At 39.0% G+C, this 17,113-nt stretch overlaps 1 pseudogene; it reads left to right on the top strand.

The window, feature by feature from the left end:
* Positions 1 to 276: 276 nt before the first annotated feature.
* LOC118834427 lies at positions 277 to 1,962 on the top strand (annotated as a pseudogene).
* The last annotated feature ends 15,151 nt before the right edge of the window (positions 1,963 to 17,113 follow it).

The following is a 17,113-nucleotide window of genomic DNA, read 5'->3' as shown; positions in this document are numbered from 1 at the left end:
AGTAGCATGTGGACACACATTTATCTCTTGCACATTGCAAGCCACGAACCTAGAATTCTCAGTGCAGGCGCGTTGTCAGTATTCAATTTTAATATAATTTTCAGAAGTATTCCATGCATCCTAATCTTGCAGCAAAAACAGTTTAGTAAGAAATGATTTTTGAGTAATACAAGCACAATTTTTTGAAAAAGTTTCACATAGCGGTCACATCCCACTTTTTTGCAAAAAAAAAAAATTGCCATAAATCTACAACGATTATGCAGTGAAAGACAATATATGGAAGAGATGTTGGAAAATATTGCTGGAGATTGGCAAGTATTTGATCACTGGATGGAGTAGCAACTTGAGGAACAAGCCTGCCACTCCTACATCAACTTGACATGAGATATAAAGAGGTGGATAAGACATGTTGCATTTAAGAAGGATTTGGCCTGGTATATCCTGATGTTAAGAACAAGATTAAGTATGCTCACTTTGAAGAAAAACATAGCCGCTTTGCTTATGCAAGGAAAGTATACTAAAGAGCTGTGGAGTTCTTTGGAGATGAACATATAGGTGAACATCTTTGTGCGGCCTTTGCAAAGTTTGAAGAAAATCAGAAAGAATTTAAACAAGTGATCTACAAATGTGCCCTGGACAGAATTTTGAAGCAGGAAGCATAAGAACTCTTTAAAAATTACACAATCTTTGCAAAGAATTTTGGGGATACGTGGGATATTGAAGATATCATTGTGAGTAAATGAAGTATGAAGAGGTGGTGAAGGCTTTTCCACACAGTTATGATGTCTAGTTTGATTATTTATGATTTGTGGGAAATAATGTGGAACTAAATACTATGTGAGAGCTGCATGAAAAAGCCATTGTGCCATGGGTCCAAGAGGAGAAGCACTAGAAGCAGTGTATATTCCTCTGGATCAAGAGTGAGGAACCTGGGGCCTTGAGACCACATGTAGCCCTCTAGGTACTCAAGCATAGCCCTTTGACTGAATCCAAATTTCACAGAATAAATCCTCTCAATCAAAGGATTTGTTCTGTAAAACTTGGACTCGGACAAAAGGCCATACCCAAGGATTTAGAAAGCCACATGTCACCTCAAGGCCACAGGTTCCCTACCCCTGTTCTGGACCAACTATGCATTTTATGAAGAGTTGGAGGTAAAGGATCCAGAGAAGACCAGATTGGTACATCAAAATTGTTTGGCATTGGTTCCTCACAAAAAGTGTAAATTTGCCAAAATATGGCTACTGTGTGCCCAGTTTGAAATAAGACAGGAAAATACGCCATTTGCCAGAAGAACTTTGGGAACTTCTTTTGGCAAGCATCTCAAAAACAAATTGTTTAAGTCTATGCTCAATTGAAGCTTCAGCTTCAAGAATTTGGCTGGTGCCAAAAACTTTATGAAAAGTTCCTAGAATTTGCATCAGAAAATTGCACATCACAGATCAAATTTGGTGAGTTAGATACAATTATTGGAGATATTGAGATAGGCCAGACAATATATTAGTTGGCCATTAGCCAGCCATGCTTAGATATGGCATAAATACTTTGGAAATCCCACACTGATTTTGAAATTGAACAACAAAAATCTGAAAAAACAAGAAGTATTTACTGGAGATTTTCACAATGAACATGCATCAAGGTATGGATCAGTTTTGCCCAATTTGAGCTATCTGCAGGAAATAAAGAAAGTTTAAGTGCAGACAAATTTATGAAGAAGCCAGCAAAACTATGAGAAACTGTGAAGAGAAGGAAGGAATACTCATGTTACTAGAATCCTGGCGAAACTTTGAAGATGAATTTGGAACAGAATCTCATAAGGATAGAGTGGACAAACTCATGCCAGGGAAAGTTAGGAAGAGAAGAGAAGTACAGGCAGGAGATGGGTGTGATGCTGGCTGGGAAGAGTGCTAAGATTACATCTTTCCAGAAGATGCAAACCAGCCCAACCTCAAACTGCTGTAATGGCCAAATTTTAGAAGAAAGAGCAGAAAGAAAAGGGATGCTACAGAGCAAGAGTGGGACAAAGATGTGGATGAGGGTGAATCTTGTCTTTTTCCATGGTGTTGCATTTTTTATTTTTATAAATTCTTTTCAAAATACAAAAAATTTGAAATGTCACCAAAAAAAGGAAAGCAGTGCCCTTCCTCCTTCTCTGTCATCAGCATTATAAGTTTAATTGAATTTACTCCCATTGGACTCAACTTCCTCTCTTTCTCCATAGAAACATTCTATTGGCCTTTAGTCTGTCATCCTCCTAAAATGCAGTGCTTCCCCAACCTCAAAGGCTCATTCCACATAAGTATGTCTCCAATACTTTTATTTAATTTTTAATTGTCAATATTAAGTATTAAACCTTCTTGGTTAATTTATTTTCATGTTTTAATAACTGTGAATTGTCATTCAATAAATGTGAAATGTCATTTCCCAGTGACTTCCTACATCCTTGTCCTGCCCAGTAATGCCCTCCCTTGAAACAATAAAGTACAGCTAATTAAAAACAACCAATGCATTAGCCCTCTCTAACCACTTGGGACTCATTCTACACAAATAGTCTACCACGTCTGCTAAAAAGGCTATGTTGTACTATCAGTACTCCAAAATAAAGCTTGGTCACTGCGTTAATCAATTTTTCTAAATGTTGTTTTCTTTTACGTTATTGTGATTACTGTGTAAACTGCTGTCTTGGTTCTGTTTACTTCATTCTGCATCTATTCATATAAATCATTCTGACTTTTTTGAATTCTTCATATTTCTCATTTCTTGATGAGGCAGAGTACCATAGTACCAGAGTTCCACTGTCACAGACAGAGAAGCCTCAGTTCAAGATCTGCCTCTACCACATGTTGGCTGTGACCCTGACAAGTCCCTTATCCTCTACAGTCTAAGTTGCAAAAAAAAAAAAAAAAAGGTGCTGGCCTGCATTGGTAAAGGGAGTTTCCTCACCCAGAGTTCCTTCTACCCATAAAATCACAGGTCCAGGTCCTATCCTTATTCCTTTCTAATCACGTGCTCAATATTCCAATTAAATTACATTCTTAATATCGAGCATATTCTTATGCTCAATAATATCCCATTACATTAATATAACACAATTTGTTTACCTATTCCCCAGATAATAGGTACCCACTGTGTTGCCAGTTTTGTTTTTGGTTTTTTGCTAGTGTAAAATTGTTGCTATAAATATGTTTGTAAATATGGAAACTTCTTCCTCTGCCTCTGACTTCTTTGGAGTCTATCACCAGCAGAATTATCATTGGGTGAAAGGACACATACAGTTTAATGATTTTCCTCATTTAGTTCCAAATTGTCTTCTAGACCTGTTCTACCAATCCACAGCTCCAGCAACAATGCACTGGTTAAGGTTTTACTCTGTGCCAGTGTTCAATTAAGCTAAGTTAGGTTCAGATTCGGATTCGCGTTGGCAGTAAGGCACACTCCTGAGAAAACATGGTTTTCATTGAAAGACAGGGAAAATACTCTAACAAACACAGTTAACACAACAAAGACAAAGACACAAACAACATAGATTCATCACCTCTTGGGGGAACTCCAGCACTTAATCCTCTCAAAGCTGAGGGGGGTCCCAGTTTACACAGCCCAGCTCGATCAAGGCCCAAGAGGGAAACTGATCCCAGGAAGCTTCCTCTCCATAGTGAGATCCCCCCTAGCTTGTTCCACATGGGGACTTTTATAGCTTCCTCAACAAGGAGGGCCTACTGCTAACTGTCCCGCATGTTCCCCTCCAGAAGGGTCAGCCACTCCCCTCAGGAGGGGAAGATCTTGTCAATCATTTTGTTTCTGAGAACTGGCTAGGTCCTCAAGAATCAGTTTCAGAATTTCCTGTCCTTTGTCCCAAGAGTTACCTGTTCTTTGCTTGGGCCTATCTCCCAATGTATTCCACTCTTTTACCTTGCGCCAATTCATGAGAGAGGAGTGTCTGAGAGGTCCATTCTTAAGGTTTATCAGGTGGAGAGGGATGTTTGATTCTTTATTCCAAGCCGGAAAGTCTAAAGGTCTTTGCAAGAAAGAAAGGGGGAAAGGAATGTCTGATATTCCAAACCAGAGAGTCTTGCAGGGAGCGGGGATGGGGGGAAGGAAGAAAAGCTGGGCTTACACTATAATACGGAAGATCTTCTATAATGATTTATCATTCAGCCAGGTACTGGGCTAAGCTTGAGGGATCCTCCGAAAGACAAAAGCACTGTTCCTAATTCCATTCTAATGGGGGAGATGACATTCAAATAACTACATAGATATTAGGTATACATATAATGTCAATAGAAAGTCAACTCAGGGGGAAAACACTGGCATCAGGAAGACCACAAGAACTTTCCTCCAGAAAGTGGGATTTGAGCTAAGCCTTGAAGAAATCCAGGGGAGCCATGAGGCAGAAGTAAGGCAGGAGGGAAGTTCAGGCATAGGGGACAGTCATTGCAAAGTCATGGAGTCTAGGGACAGACTGTTGTGTGTAAGACAGAGCAAGTAGTCCGATGAAGCTCTATCGCAGGGGGAATGAACAGGAATAAGGTATTTGAGAAGACTGGAAAAACTAGAAGTGCCAGGTTGCAAAGAATTTAAAATACCAACCAGAGGACTTTGCATTTGATTCTGGGTGCCAAAGAAAGCTCCAGAGTTGACTGAGTAGAGGAGTGACATGATTAGACCCAAGTTTTGGGACATTTTGGCTTCTGAGTAGAGAATGGATGGAAATAGGGAGAGATTCGGATTGGGACGGCTAGTTAGGAGATTATTGCTATAGTCTAGGCCAGAGGGGATGAGGCCCTAGGGTTCATATTTTGGTGATACTCATGTGAATAGAAAATAGGGAGCATATAAAAGAGATGTGAAGGTGGAAATGACAGATTAAGGGAAGAAATACTGAAAAAGGTGACAGATGAGTTGGGCCTTGAAGAAAGAAAGGAATATTAATAAATGATGATGGAGGTGAGAATCAATCCCAGGCACAGGGGACAATATAATCAAAGATGTGGAGATGGGTGTGTGGGACCAGAACAAGGGACAGAAAATAGTTCAAATTGACTGGAACATGGAGGAATGCTGTGAAATAAAGCTGACCAAGTAGATTGAAATCAATCATGAAAGGGCTTAAATGCCAGAATCATGAGCTTGTTGTTGCTCATCCTTCATTCTCAAAAGGGACCAATGGCATCATGGATGATGTCTTGACTTTTGAGTGAATTGGATTTAAGGGAGGCAGACCTGGGCAAAGTCTCCTCCAGTCATTGGAGTCCAGCGGAAAGATGTAGGTCAAGACGCCTGGCTATGGCCCAGCAAATCATAAGCTTATATTTTATTCAATAGCTGAGAGAAAGCCACTTAAAGTTTTTATTAAATTATAATTTTTTTATTTTTAGTTTACAACACTCAGTTCCACAAGTTTTGGGACTCTAAACATTCTCTCCCTCCCTCTCCTCCCCCCTCCCCCTAAGACAGCATATAATCCAATGTAGGTTCTACATATACCTTCACATTGAATTTATTTACATAATAGTCCAGTTGTTAAGAAGAATTATAACCAATGGAATGAATCATGAGAAAGAAGGAATGAAACCAAAAAGGAAGGAAAAAAAGAGAGTTTGCCTCAATCTAGATTCAGACTCCATAATTCTTTCTCTGGATGTTCATAGCTTTTTCCATCATGAGTCTTTTGGAGCTGTCTTTGACCCTTGCATCGATGAGAGGAGCCAAGTCTATCAAAGTTAGTCCTCACAGATACCATGTGTCTGTAATCATGTATAATGATCTCCTGGTTCTGCTCCCCTCACTCAACATCAGTTCATGTAAGTCTTTCCAGGTTATAATGAAGTCCGTCTGCTCATTTCTTTTTTTTTGGAGAGGGGAAGGCAGGGCAATTGGAGTTAAGTGACTTACGCAAAGTCACACAGCCAGTAAGTGTGTCAAGTGATGGAGGTCAGATTTGAACTCAGGTCCTCCTGACTCCAGGGCTGGTGCTGTACTCGCTGGGCCACCTAGCTGCCCCTGCTCCTCATTTCTTATAGCACAACAGTATTCCATTACATTCATATACCACAATTTGTTTAGCCATTCCTGAATTGATGGGCATCTCCTTGATTTCCAATTCTTTGCCACCACAAAAAGAGTTGCTATAAATACTTTTGTACATACTGGTCCTTTTCTCACTTGTGTGATCTCTTTGGGATGCAGCCCTAGAAGTGGTATTGCTGGGTCAGAGGGTAGGCACATTTTTATAGCCCTTTGGGCATAGTTCCAAATTGCTCTCCAGAATTGCTGGATCAGTTCACAATTCCACCAACAATGTAACAATGTTCCAATTTTCCCACATCCTCTCTAGCACATTTGAGGTTTTTGTATAAAGGAATGACGTGATCATAGGAATAAATTAGGAAGATTACTCAGGTAGTAGTGTGAAAGACGGATGAGAGAGGGGAGTAAATGGGGCAATTCATAGTAGCTGAACCAACTTTATTATCACTGACTTCTCACTACCCTTGAATCTCTTCCCTGCCTTGTCTGATCATTAGTCATCTACTGCCAACCCCAATCCTAGATGCAATGAAATTGCTGAAGCCTTGTTATCTAATCTCATCTGGATCCTCACTGCTATAAAATAACCCCTTTATTCCTCTTAGACCTACTCTGTATCACAATGCCCAAAGAAACGAATTCAAATCTTCTCTTTCCTTAGGTCTCCTACACCATGTCCTGCCTTATTCTTCTCAGAGGAAAACCTTCACTCTCACTGGAACTTCCTGTTCTCCTTGCCTCACCAGTCCCTGATCTCCTTTGGTGAAGCCTCTGATAAAAATTAGCTTTTCTTTTTGCCAAAATCAACCCCTCTGCCTCACTTAAATGCAATTCATGCACAAGTCATCACCCCATATCATTGGTCCTCTTTGAAAAAGGACAAAACAACCAGTGTCCTATCAATATGTGGCACCATTCCCATTCAATACTCTCCCCCCTCCTCTTGTTGGGTTTCTTTTTAAACAACCCTACTTTTTTCGGTATTTCCTCTGGGCAGGACAATTCCTAATAGCATACACCAGGAAGGACAACCAGGGGAGAAATCAAATTATTTGGGAAGGCTCAATCTCAGAGTCATTTCCCTTCCTCTTTCTCCCTTGCTTTGCATATCCAATCAGTTACTGAGTCAGATTATTTCTTCCTCTACAACATGTCACATCTGTCCCCTTCTCCCAGCCACCACCCTAGTTCAGGTGCTCATCATCTCTTGCCTAGGCTATTACAACAGCCTCCTAATTGGTCTTCCTGATTTAAGGCTCTCTCCTCTCTAATTCACTCTCTATATAGCTGTCAAAGTGATATTGCTAAAGCATGGGTCTGAGTGTCATTCCCCTACTAAATGAATTCCATTGACTATTACCTGTAAGATCAAATATGAGTTCCTCTGCTTGGCATTTGTAATGGACTTAGCGCAATGCTTGGAACAAAGTAGGTACTTAATAAATGTTTTTTTCCATTCTTCTTCCCCTCCATCACAACTAGGCTCCAGGCTACCTTTCCAGCCTTATTATACGTTACTCCCCTTCACGAACTCTTCAGTTCAGCCAAATTACTCTTTTTAATTGTCATCATATATGACATTCCATCTCCTGCCTCTGTCTCTTAACTATCTGCTATACTTGCAATGTATTTCTTCCTCACCTCCAGCTTTTAGAATGTCTAATTTCCTTCAAAGCACAATTTAAATGTCATCTCCTACATGAGGTTTTTCTCAGTCCTAATAGTTCCTAGTGCCTCCTCCAGAAAATTATCTTGCATTTATTTCACATATATTTTGTATATACTAACAAGTATAAATCTCTCCTGAGAGATATAAGCCTCTTGAGGGTAGGGACTGTTTCAGTAATATCTTTTTATTCCCAACATTGCCTGGCCCATAGCAGATGCAATAATAAATGCTTTTTAAATGATTGGTTGGTTGGTTGGTTGGTAAAATCATCAAGAAGGGTTTTGAAGGGATAATGAGGTCACCAAAGGCCAGTATACAGCCTGGGGGAGAGGGAGAAAAGGAAGAAATATGGACAAGAATGGGAAAACCATCTTTAACAATTTATATTACATATATTTCTATTATATATAATTTATATTTTTTATTTTATTTTTATGTATAATTTATTTTATTTTATATATTTATATATATTATACATACTATATAATTAATAATAAAAATAAGAAGAATTGTCCAAAATTGTAACAGTTGCTTCAGAAGCTATTACACAGAGAGACCAAAAGAAAGGCTGCTTCAAGCCAACCAGATCTCATCAAAGAAGTTTGGAATTAGGGCCATAAGTCAAGGAAGCCCATTTCATTGTTTCAGAAATAAGAGAACATAGCCAAAGAACCTGAGCTGCATTTTGCTACAAAGATAATCAAATATATATTAGATGCTCAAGAAAATAGTCCAACCCTGGTTTGCTATCCACTGAAGTCTGCCAGACTAGCACTGAGAAAGAAAGATGAGGGCTAAAAATGAGAGCTACCCCAGATCCTTAAATCTTCAGTACTGCCACCAACAATCTTTCTACCTAAACTCAGAAAACCCCTATACGTCAAAGATAGTGAAGATTTAAAAAATAGTATATCTGAACTGTGGCCCCAAGTGACAGTTATATTCTAGTTGGTATTTTTATTATAAATTTACTTTTTATTTTTAGTTTACAACACTCAGTTCCGCAAGTTTTGGGGTTCCAAATTTTCTCTCCTCTCCCCTCCCCCACAAGATGGCATGTAATCTAATGTAGGTTCTACATATACCTTCACATTGAACTTATTTACATAATAGTCCAGTTGTTAAGAAGAATTATAACCAATGGAATGAATCATGAGAAAGAAGGAATGAAACCAAAAAGGAAGGAAAAAAAGAGAGTTTGCCTCAATCTGCATTCAGACTCCATAGTTCTTTCTCTGGATGTTCATAGCTTTTTCCATCATGAGTCTTTTGGAGCTGTCTTTGACCCTTGCATTGATGAGAGGAGCCAAGTCTGTCAAAGTTAGTCCTCACAGATACCATGTGTCTGTAATCATGCATAATGATCTCCTGGTTCTGCTCCCCTCACTCAGCATCAGTCCATGTAAGTCTTTCCAGGTTATAATGAAGTCCATCTGCTCCTCATTTCTTATATAGCCCAATAGTATTCCATTACATTCATATACCACAATTTGTTTAGCCATTCTCCAATTGATGGGCATTCTGGTTGTTTTTTGAAGGGAATTTGCAGTATACACCTCTGCTACTTATGCAGGGGTCTAGGCCTCAATGGATTTAGCAAGAAGGACTACATACACTTGGGTCTCATAGTGAGTCTGGAGTTCCCTAAGGGAAGTTATATAGACAAGGGGTAAGGGATTCTAGAGTACTGAGAAGTCAGCAATAATAAAGCTGGTTCAGCCCCATTCACTCAACTTCCCACCCACTTTCAACATCACTACTGGAATATTCATCTTCCTGATCCATCCTGTGATCATTTCACTCCTCCACACACTAATTTTAAGTGGCTCTTCTTGTCTACAGAAAAAGGATAAAGAGGTCAATGCAATGACAAACCAATTCCAGAGGACTCCTGATGAAACATGCCACCCACCTCCTGACAGAGTGGTGATAGAGTCAGAGTAAAATTTGAGACATATTAAGACATATTTTGGACATGACCCCCAAAATGTGCTACAAAGATTTTGTCTTTATTTCTTTTCTTTTAAAATGGAGTGGGGTGGTTAGAAGGGAGAAATATATTTTAAATTAATTTTTTAAAAATAACTGCAACTATTTGGAACTTTCCCTGTCTCTTCATTAAATTGGAATTTAGCTATAATATTTCTGGAAGTTTCTATTTTGGGATCTCTTTCAGGAGGCAATAGATGGATTCTTTCGATTTCTATTTTACCCTCTGGATCTAAGATAGGGCAAGTTTTCCTTTATACTTTTTTGAAATATGATGTCTAGGCCCTTTTTTTCATCATGTCTTTCAGGTAGCCCAATAATTCTTAAATTCTCTCTCCTCAATCTATTATTTTCCAGGTCAGTCATTTTTTCTGATTAGATATTTCACATATTCTTTTACTTGTTTATTCTTTTGACTTTGTTTCATTGTTTCTTGATGTCTCATGGGGTCATTAGCTTCCACTTGCCCAATTCTCATTTTTAAGACTTGTCAATCAGCATCAGCTGCACCCAATGTCAACAAAGGGTCCCCCATAATCTCTTTCTGACTGCTTTTCTAACCCCTTACCATTTCTGGGCTAAGAGCTCCCACATCTGCTGCTGCTGCTGTCACAGCTGCTTCCAAGGCCCCCCACTGGTGCTTCCCACAGTGAGTGCTCCAGACTAGCCTCTACCTGATGTCACAGACCTCTCCCTGCAACCTCCTAAGTTGTCTTGGGCCAGGAAAATGTCTCACCTTGACCTTTTATTGGCTCAGCCCCTCCAAAATTTTACTTGAGGAGTTATATTAAAGTTATTGGGAGGTGAATATTGAGGAGTTCAACTAGGTTACTGCCTGTGCCCCACCATCTTGGCTCCACTTCTTCATTTAATTGGAACAAACCTAAGAAACAATGCAGTCATGCTGTTCTTTTACTAAAACCTCAGCCTGAGGTCTCATGAAAATGATAAGATTTCTCTCTGTCCAACCTCAGGACTCTATATGAGGGAAAGGACAACCCAGGGAATTAGCTAGGGATCACAGAAGCTCCTTTGGAGAAAACCATTTTCTCTCAAGCATCTTGCATTTAACTGGCTCAACCTATGATTCGACTGCAATGAAAGGGGCAGTAAATTCCAAGGGCTACAATTACTTCTGCCAATGCCTAGAGAATTCATTCTGAAGACTTTTAAAAAATAGAGATGTGCACATAGGAGGCAATGGGGGAAGGAAAATGAGTATAGAAAATGGCAATATATGAGACAGAGGCAAAGAACTGGAGAAAAAGACAGGCAGAAACATAAGAAGAAAGCAAAGCTACATTGATAGTAGTTTTCCAAATTCAAACTGGTAAACATATGGCCAAGCTATTAGTTTGCCTGTAATTACTACGTTCTCAGCAGCAAGACGACTTACATTAAAAGCTGTGGATTGAAGCTCTTGGATCTTTTGGAATAATTTTGCTCCAGGCTCAGACTTTATTTTGTTTCAATTCAGAGTTATGTTTCCTGTGGTAGGAGAGTCAATTATTCTGAATTTCAGCATTTTAAAATGTAAAGATAACAGTACAAATTAAAAGAGGGTGAGTTCACCTCTCTCCTTAGCCTGGTCTTTTATCTAAGGACTTAAAATAGGTCCCTTAGGCCACAAAAGAAAAAGAGAGAATTGGACATAATGATCATAGGGAATAAAATGGTAGTGTGATGAGAGGCATGAAGAAAAGGGATGCTACCCCTTGCCAGCTTGAGTAGTACAATATCTCTTGCAAATGGAATATGATCAGGAAGACTCAAAGGCTAATTGATCACTGGTGTTTTTTTCTTTCTTTTTAACAAATTACTAGCATTTATTTTCTCTCATTTCCATCTCCCTACTACAAAAAAGAAAAGAGAAACCCTTGTGATGAATATGCATAGTCAAACAAAACAAATGCCCACATTGTTCAAGCCCAAAACTGTCTGCCTCATTCTGCATATTTAGTCCATCCCCTTTGTGTCAGGAGATAGGTAGCATTCTTCAGCATCAGTCCTCTGGAATCACAATTGGTCATTGCTTTGATCAGATTCAAAATTGTTCACTTTCACAATGTAGTTGTCATAGTGTGTGTCATACTACTGATTCTGATCACTTAATTATGATATATGAATGTAATGGAATACTCCTGTGCCGTAAGTAGGTGCTGACAATGACTTGAACACACAACACAACATAAAAGCAATGGCATACTGGAAATAGCTCATATTGTGTGTTTGCATTTACACTTTGGAAATCAGGAAACACTACAGATCGAGCCTTGATTTATTGTTTTATTAATTGTCTAGACCAGAGGTTCCCAAACTTATTTGGCCTATCACCCCCTTTTCAAAAAAATTACTCAGTCCTTCCCTGGAAATCTACTTTCTTTAACCTTTTGATGGTTTTTTTTTAATTTGCATCATTACAAAAAAATAAGATTTTTTAAAATGATGCATCTTAAATTTAATAATTTATTGTAAATTTGTGGGGTTTTTCCTGCATTGAAATTTTGATGACACAATATTGCATCATGTAACCATATAGTATCATATTGTAAATAAATCATTACATGCACATATTACTGCCAATGCATGCTGGACTTTCCCACAATGCATGACACACTCACCTGCCAACACTTGCTTGTTAAGACCTGTCATCAGACTTGACTACTTGACCAGTGCAGTTATAACTTACATTTTGTGTTTTTAATTGGAAAATAATGTAATCACTACAATTTTAACTCTGTTGCACAAAAAATGAAACATGTATGTACAATTTTTCAAAATTTTCTTATCTTCTTTTCTTTCCTTATGTTTCTAACACCACCTTATTTTTATTCAACGCCCTTCAATTGCACCCAAGGTTACTACTGTCACCCCGGATTGTTCCAGCCAGCTCCCAGGAGGCAATATCACCCACTTTGGGAAACTCTGCCTCTAGACTTAAGAAGTGATGGAGAAAATGTTTAAGATCCTTATTAAACTTAAAAGTGTGTCATGCATATTTTTTTTCCCAGAATGCCTGGTCCTTTAATTTACCAGCACATTCCTGCATAAAAGTCACATCAAGGATACATATGAATGGGAAAAAAAGATAAGTCAGTAAAACAGTGAGAACAAAGGCTTAACAGACAGCTCAGGACCACACTGGTATTCACAAAATATTAAAATACCTAGAGGAACACCTCCAACATGTTAGGCAGGTCTTTTGTGGAAGATTTATGGAAGGCAGTAGACAAGAATCACAAGGTATGGGTGGTTATGATCTGTACCAGTGAAGAAAGTACTTACAATGGTCAGTCAGTAAACATTTATCAAACACCTTCTATGTGCCAGGAACTGTGCTAAGCACTGAAGATATAAAAATAAATGAAAGATTGTCCCTACCTTCAAGGAGTTCACAATCCAATGGGGGAGCCAACATCTAAACTATATAACTATAGTTTATAACTATATAAAAGCAAGATCTATACAGGATAAATAGGAAATAATTAACAGAGGGAAGTAACCGGAATTAAGAGGGAGTAGAAAAGGCTTCCTGTAGAAGGTGGGATTTTAGCTGGGACTTGAAGGAAGCCTGGGAAGCCAGGAGCCAGAGTTGAGGAGGAAGAGGTTTTCAGACATGGAGGACAGCCAGGGAATATGTCTGTGTCAGGAGATATAGAATCTCTTGTGCAAGGAGCAGCAATAAAGACTGAAGAATACATGAGATGTATGTTGGGTTGAGGGGAGGGGAGTAGATCTGGAATGATCCAAATATTGTGCTTTCAGAGCAAGAGTCCTGACAAGGCTCTGTCAATCTGGTGTCAGTTTGATATGGTCTATGTGCTAATGGACTTTTCCATTGTGGTTTTTTTTTTCTCCTCACTTCTGAGCCCAAGGACTCTTTCTAACACAGGTGTGTGCTGGCCTATCTCGTACTGCTCCACTCATTTGCCAATCCCTTTTAACTCCTGGCTTCCCACTGCCATTAAAGGTACAAGCATTTGCACTGTCCATTTAGGTGTGTGGTATTTCTTTTCAGTTTTCAGTCCTCACAGGCTTGTCCATGAAGAATGATGTCTTAAATCTAGTTGCATCCCCACAGAGGTGATAGAGGAAAGCTCACGGTAGAAATGCCAGGCTTTGAGTGTACGAGTGTACTCATTATTTTTGGCTGCGGCTGTCAACACCTTATTCAGGTACCATTCACAGCTGCTGGAGTTAATGAATTCCAGGCAAGTTTGTTGCATCTTTTAGTTTTTATTTTCTACTGCCATGCCCACTGAGCATGAAATGGCTCCCAAGGGGAGGGGGAGACTGAAAGATGGAAATAAAAAGCCCCACACTTTCTTAAAGTGAATCAGTGTACGCAGCCAATCATATTATTCTCACACAATGAAAAGAATCTTCTGGTTATCAAAGTCTTGCTAAATCAATGGAGGAAAAAAAAGACAATTTAATGAGTTTCACCACGAATAAGATAAAGATAGTATTAATCTGGTTTTGTAAGTTTAAATATCACCTCAGCTATATACCTATTTTCTTAAGAGCGTTCCCAATGGATCTCTAGTGTAAACACCCCATCTTGGACCTATTCACAATTAGTTTAGCAAATATGTTGTACATTGATGTTTTTTTTTCAAATGCACAGTTTCAAAATACAAATAGACATTTGGAAAATTACAAAACTAAAATTAAAGATCTACCTAATTTAGAGCCTTCGGGTTATGTTCAAGTTCCTGTGATCCATTTGGAATTTTTATTATGCTGTAGTAGAAGAGCAATAAAGTTAGGGGACCTGGGAATAACTATCAGCTCCAATTCTGGGTCAAGGGAAGCTATGTGCAATTCTCAGCTTGGTGACAGTGGGCAAATTATTTAATTTCTCTGAATCTCTGTTTACTCACTAATAAAGGGAGGATAACAATAGTTATATGAACTATTTTCACATGGTAGCTGTGAAGTGAGTTGTAAACCCTCAAGCGCTACTATATAAAAATTTGAGTATTATTATTGAAACACATGGCCCAGAGGGTCCTCAAATGATCTGTGGAGAAGGGCTAATTCTGGGGCCCTGACTCAAGAAAGGTCTATTCTCTCTCTGATTCATTGCCTTCATGTGTAGTTACTCCAGGAACTCTCCAAAACATATTCAAGGTATAGCTCATGTCTAGGTTTCACCAAATATAAGTAAATGGGTCCCTGGTTCCCATACAAGCACTCAGGGTAGCAGATACAAATAGGGAATGGGACACCAGCAAGGGCAGTGCATAGAGCATTTGACATAGAGTCTGGAAGACATGAGTTCAAATATGACTTCACACACTTAATAGCTTTATGACCTTCGGCTTACTTAACCTCTGTCTGCCTCAGTTTCCTTACCTGTAAAATGGGGATCATCATAACACCTCCCCTCCCTTGTTTGTTGTGATGATCAAATGAGATATTTATAAAGTACTTAGCACAATGCCTGATATATAGTAATTTAGTAGTCACTTTATAAAAGTGACTACTTTTTAAAAAAATTTCAATTCAGAAAATACAGAAGAGGCAAAGGACTCACAGGATCCCATAAATCAATACAAAAATATGTAAAGCATTTAGTTGGCCCATCAGCATTCCTGACAGCACCTTAAAATTGGAGTTGCTATCAGGGTAACCCATTAAAACTCCAGTGAGTTCCTAGTTTTCACAATGTCCTACCCGATCTCCCCAAACTCATACTACTACCTTTTACTTCAGACTCCTCACAGGAGGGAAACATATGTCAAGAGTTGTTGAGTAAACAATCCTCTTCCCACTGGACTTTTATTGTCCAAGTAACTAACTGTCCATGCCTTCAAGGTAGGACACTGTGAAAAAAAATAGGTGAACTATCTTTTTCTTTCTCTAAGGAGCTTCTCTGCAAAGAGTCCATCCTACTAAATCTTGATCAGCCAATTAGCAAGGCATCATTGGCCATGCCCACATTGCATAGTGTCTGGCACTAAAATGCTTGTTACGTGCCCAACCTAGCATGATTCTAGAATACAGTCTTCTAGCCAGAGATTTATTAACTTTGGGGTTCACCTTGTGGGTAACTCTAAGTTTTGAGCATTTAGGGATCAAACCTTCTGAAGAGATGAGGGTCAACTAAGTGGCTTGGTGGGTAACAGTAGCTGGAGTGCCTAGAGTCAAGAAGACCCAAATTCAAATCCAGCCTCTGACACTTACTAGCTATATGATCCTGGGCAGGTCGCTGGACCTCTGTTTGCCACAGTTTCTTCACCTGGAGATGAGGTGAGGAAATGAGAATCATAATAGCATAATAGCATCTACTTCCCAGGGTAGTTGTGAGGATCAAATAAGATTACATATGTAAAGCACTTAGCACAGTGCCTGGCACATAGTAAGCACTATATAAATGTTAGATATTATTATAATTATTTTCTGATTCAGTGTGCTTCTTAGAGAAAGAGACAGGTGACCTCCTATGTGAAAGGCATTTTGCTAGACATCAAATAGTCCAAGCCAAAGAGGAAAAAAAAATTCTCTGACCTCAAGAAGCCTACTTTCTACTTGGAGTTGCAAAAGATACAACTCATATACAGGTAAGTAAATGCAAGTTGACTTCAAAAGGGAGAGAACACAAGAGCTGAGAGTGGAGGGAAATCAGGAAAGGCTTCATGTAGGAGGTGGCACCTAAGCTGAGCCTGAGGTAAAGGTAAAAAGGAAGTAATTATTCTAGAATTTCTCAAGAGAAATATTTTTTTAAATAAGGAAAACCACCTTTTGTTTTCAGGGACATTTTCTTGTCCCCAAAGAAGCTAAGAGCATTTTTTTTCAAGGATTGGATATTTTGCATAGCATGTTAAAATTTGCAAAGCATTTTACAAACATTATCTCACTGGATCATTACAACAACCACACCACGAAGGTATGTATCGTGCGCATTTATTATCTACATTTTATAACTGAGGACACTGAGACTCAGAATGGTTATAGAAGCATAAATTTAGAGCTAAAAGATCCCTTAGAAATGATTTAGTCCAATACCCCTCCACCCTGTAGATGAGGAAACTGAGGATCAGAGAGAGATCAAGTGTCAGAGGCAGGATTCAAACTCAGGACTTCCCGATTCTAGCATGATCGTTCTATCTACTGACATCAATCTGCTTCTCTGTGGGAGGTGCTGAACAAATGTTTGCTGAATTGAATTACAAAAGAAGATGATATTACTGACCACCATCAGTACATTTGGAGTTGTTTGGGTTGAGTCTTGGGGTTTTGTTTTTTGCCACATATGGTGGGGAAAGGTTTGCTTTGAATCATCCACCTGATCCTCCTTGTGACAAATGATAGCCTTTTACAAGACAGCTGGGTGAGATTTGGCCTAGAGGCTTTTATTATGGAACTATTATGGTTAGGTTCACAGCCTTAGGAAGAGTATGACCCAGTGGGAAGAGAAAGAAA

The sequence above is a fragment of the Trichosurus vulpecula genome, chromosome 1 (genome assembly GCF_011100635.1).
Source record: "Trichosurus vulpecula isolate mTriVul1 chromosome 1, mTriVul1.pri, whole genome shotgun sequence".
Classification (NCBI taxonomy): domain Eukaryota; kingdom Metazoa; phylum Chordata; class Mammalia; order Diprotodontia; family Phalangeridae; genus Trichosurus; species Trichosurus vulpecula.
Note: the sequence above shows the minus strand (reverse complement) of the source record. Positions and strands in the feature narration are given on the sequence as shown.